Genomic DNA, 4,962 nt, shown 5'->3' with positions numbered 1-4,962 from the left:
TGTGGCTGCATCAGTGGTATCTTCTCCAAAGCAAAGGCGATCAAAATAGAACCAAACCCAAAGTTCTTCAGCTTTCCGTCCTTTACCTTGGTTAACTGACTTTTCATCTGAAGAAGTACTGCATCACACCAGTTGAAGATTTTCGGTTGGAGACACTCCAAGGCATGCTGCACATAGGATCTGTTGGCATCGTGAAGAGATGCACTACCGGCCATCCTACCAATAGTATACAGAATGGACCTGAGAGACCTGTCAGCAATCTCACGGATAACGATCTTGCCGTCTCTGCTCGGCTGAGATCCTTCCCTGCAATACTGGCGGACATAATCTCTCATAGAGTCATTCCCTCTGGCCGAACTTGACAAAGAAATGGGGGCACCCCGCCTCGACAATCCAGTCAAGAAGTAAATGTCTACTATGGTCAAGGGGATAGATTTGCCCCTAATCTGAAATACTTGGTTGATAGGATCCCAAGCGTCAAGCAAATACTACAGTAGAGAGATCTGTTGTCTCATACTAGAGATACGGAAAAACTTCAGCAGGCCACAGTTCCGTAGCGCGTTCACCGTGACAGGATCATGTAGGGCAAACATGTCCTCTTCTTCATGTTCTCATTCTCGCCATGTAAGGGTCATTTTGCTCAAAGATCCCTGCAAAACAAACAAGAGAAGGAGTAAGATCCTGATTTTGATGCAAAACAGGCAAAATTTTCATCAATGAGCAACAAGTTCCTCTTTTTCGCCCAACGCACCTACAGGAGTGGTTCACCTGCGTTGAATGTCAAACTGCCTTCATGCTAGCTGACATTCAGCGCAGGTTTCGCTAGGCACAGGGTGCGTTGATAGGAAAACGAGCTCATAAAACCCCAGGGGCTCAGAAAAACAGGAAAAGAGGCACAGAATGCAAAAAGGAAACCATGAAAAGAAAGAGCTAGGGTTTAGCTCCTACCTGGTCCAGACGGCGCCGAGAATCGTCCACAGAATCTCCCGAAATCAGCTGGTGAAAATCAAGGGGGAAGAGGCACCTCCAAAGCTCCAACAAACCAAGTTCAAATGAAATGGTAAAATGAGAGGTAAAAACACTTTTTAATTGCTTTTTACGTAGTTCAAAGAGAAATATTAGGGTTTTAATCTCATTTTCAAGCAAATGTTATTCATTTCTAACTAGTTTGATGCAGCAATTGAGGATACAGTACTATCTTTGAAAAGGGCAAAGCTAGTTATGGTAAAAAATCAAAATTAGACCATGTTATCGAGCAGTTTTAGCACACAGTTCATGCTCGTTAAAAAATAAACGCAAGATCCGAGCAGTTTTAGCACATAGTTCATGCTCGTTAAAAAATAAACATAAGATTGAGCAGTGTTTTTCCGCGTTTAAGCTCATTAAAAAAATGAACTATCTTCCCGTAAATAACCACTGTGAATGTAACATTATCAGCCATTAAAGCCTTGGTCGTGTTTGCACCGTCACCTCCACTTTTCCATTGGCCGATCGTTCACCTCCATATGATTGTTTACCTATTTTGAGGAACAGCTGCGAAGAGTGATTTCACTAGCCATCCTTGTGACACTACCGTGATTGGAAAATTCCAACCTGTACCTGGAATCATCTGCTAACCCGTTTTATCACTCATTCCTCAAAATACGAGTCTTCTTTAAGCTCTTTTCATCTGACTTGTAAAATATGAAAAGATTGCCGAGTTTTGGCCTTCCAGCTCGTTAAAGCGACCGGAAGTGCTATCCCTCCTCTAGATTTTAATCTTTTTGGACCTGAGGGATTATTGCACAAAAAGATCGAGTGCTTTTTTTGTTCGGCTCGTTAAAACTATCGAAAACTCATCCCTTCTGTATTGATTTATACCTTTTCGGACTTAAGGGATTAGATGACGAAAAAGGACTTTCGGAGTTGACTTTACGTACCTTTTCAGACTCTCTAAAATTGAAAAGGACCGAGTTATCTTTGTCGTTAGACTCGTTAAAAGCATTAAATAGCGACAAACTTGTCTTTAGACGAGAACGAGTTTCACTATCGCTAGGCTCGTTAAAACATAGCGATGGGCTTGCCCGAAGGGAAAGTTATAGAACAAGCATATGTTATCCTCCTCAAGCTTGACAAAAATAAAGAGGTACTGGTCAGCAATGACTGGGGAAAATTGGGAGAAACTCAAGAAAACTTTGATGGTAGCAAGTCGCTCTTGAACATGACACTTTTCCTCCGTACCACAATCGGGTTGGGTTGTTTCATTCACCGGTCACATCACCATGGTCTCGCCATACCATCCATATTTGGGGTAATTCTACCGATCCATCACATAAGTGTTTCGATATGTTCAAGAGAAGTCGTTCAGAGAAGTCAACCGTGTCCCATCCACTGCCGTACATTATCCTTCATCCTTTCATGACCGCCACCCTGAACCATATGTCATCAGATCGTTTTCACCTCCATCAAAATCATTAGCTCCGTTCCGTGTCATTGATGTGGGATTCATTAAGGCCCTCCTTTGACGGATCGCTTCTTGTCGACATCAGCTCATTATCCAAGAAGTGGATCTAGGAACAACCCCTTCAGTACTTTGAAGCTTGCATGCCTCAATGGCAAGTTTCTCACTTCCGGCGACAGGTATACATCAATGACCTTCGACCGAAAGATTTTGCGTGGTGTTCGACGCCAAGTCCTTTATTCACACCACGTGAATTGTACTGCAGTACCTTGAGGGTCATTATCATTATCGGTGATTCCTCTCGCGCTTGTTAACGGTTTACCTCATTGACCAGTAATCAAGCGATGTCTTTCCATGTTCGACTTCAGAACATTTCTCACATGGATCGACTTGTACTTAGAGTGAAGATCGAACGAGTTTGAAGACCCCGGATCTAGTTTCATCCATCCGGGCTGCGATATATATTCAGGAAAGATAAAGACATTGACATGTACATCATTGCAGCAGATAATCATCCTACCCAAAGGATGATAATTTCATCAAAAATTATCAGTCTACCATCAGACGATTGTCTATTCTATGTACAGAAAAATGAATTTATAAAGCTGAGCATGGGAATGCCCGCCTCAGCTAGATCATGAAATCAGTATGAAAAATAATGTATTGTATTGTATCTTATTACAGGTCCCCTCCCAGCATTGGATGAACTTCGGATCCTCCTGATAAAGCATTTCACCCGATAAACGGCCTCATACTTTAGGGGGCAACTGTTATAGACATTTTTGTGCCTTACAGCTATAAGCATGAAATGTCCATAATCTAAGGGATCCAAAGTCCCTAAACATGTTGTTCCTACCCCTAGAGGAACAAGGCTAACAAACCACAGCAATTCACAGAAGTTATCCACCAGAAACTGCTCAAAAACAAGTCAATTTAGGATCAATTCAGAGGCTCCACTAGCTGTCTGCGCTGAAATGCAAAGTCTGCACTGGCTACCTGCATTGCAACGCAGGTAGAAGCACTACCAGGGTGCGCTGAGCGGGAATTGACAAATGGCAAGTTCATTCAACGAAGTGTCAAGACCCTGGAAGCTTCCAGAATCTTCCTCAATGACACTTGCCTCAGTGAATTCGACTAGTGATGAGTAAGAGGTTCTCAACCTCCAAGTGGAAGCAAGAACCTCCAAGTGGAAACAAGAACTGACAGAGGGAGAGGACACTAGTCAGATCTCAAGCTGACTCATCCTCTCTCCAAACATCTATATATGGATCTCTCCTCCATGAGATCTAGAGGCTGGAATTTTGTTATTGCAAAGAATTGCTATTGGTTTGAGATTGGAATCATTGGGTGCTTAATGCTTTGAAGGGAGGTGAAGATAGGAATTCCATTTGCTGGGAAGGAGTTGCTGGATTGGAGCCTTCTTGGTTGTATCTCTTCCTGAACCTTGTTATTCATTAATAAAGCTATCTTGGTTTCTCCTATATACTGATGTATCTTTGATGTATGATTGCATTAGTATGTTTAGTTTATTTCTAATCCTGAACTAGTTATGAATATGAATCTATGTCTTTGTGTAGTGTTCTCTTCTTGTGATCTTGCAGGGACCTGTTGAAGCTGGGCGACCGAGAAGGCAAGTAGCTGGGAACCCTCAAAGAGAAGAGAAACCGGATCGAGGGACAAACGAAAGACACCGGTTAGTCCATCCATCTCTCTTCATTCTTAATTCATAAAGGAAGAATACTAGAATAGTTGTTTCTGTTTGTTGCAAAGGCACTGTCACACCTTAGGTGGATAGGATCGTCCTGCATAGGCATTTTTCCCCACAACAAGACCTAGCTTTCCTGATGCTTAGAGAGGGCTCTCTCTTCAAGATTTAACTTTGTTTTTAGTTAATATGTTTTTAGGCTAGATATTATTGTTTAAGGGTTGTTTGATTTTGTTTGAGATTGGGTGGTGGGATCTGCTTAGACAGATGGATAAATTGATGTCTTTTGGACCATTGGGCTATGGAGTCAACTGATATGGGAGCACCACTGGATTAACTCAGTAAAGGGGAGGTTCCAAGGGTAAGTTAACAGAGCTTATATCAGATATTTGAGACAGAGGGGTGGAAGCATTTCACTCGAGGTGAGAGAGAAGTTAAGGGCCCTCAGACCCAGATAATGAACGAGGAAGGAAGGGGTAATCGAAACCAAAGGGAAATTAAGGATCCTTTAACTTAGATTATTTATAAAATCAATTTAAACCAAAGAGAAATTAAGAATTCTTTAATTTAAATATCATAAGAAAACATTGAAATGCTTAACCGTTAAAATAGAGTGTGATTAAACAAGTTTCGAAATATTATTCCAGTTAAAGCATTTAGATTGAAACACATATAATATTATGATTAACTTTGAGAAAATTTGACAAAAACACATGAAAATACTTGTCTGCAATTTTTCTTAACACATGAATCCTTGGAAAAAGTCTATCTTTATTAATCAATCCAACTTGCTGGCTCATCAACTGATACAATAGCC

Source organism: Pinus tabuliformis, chromosome 5_2 (assembly GCF_031772625.1).
Source record: "Pinus tabuliformis cultivar Carrire ecotype Pingquan chromosome 5_2, CPIR1, whole genome shotgun sequence".
NCBI lineage: Eukaryota > Viridiplantae > Streptophyta > Pinopsida > Pinales > Pinaceae > Pinus > Pinus tabuliformis.
This window is presented reverse-complemented; position numbering follows the sequence as displayed.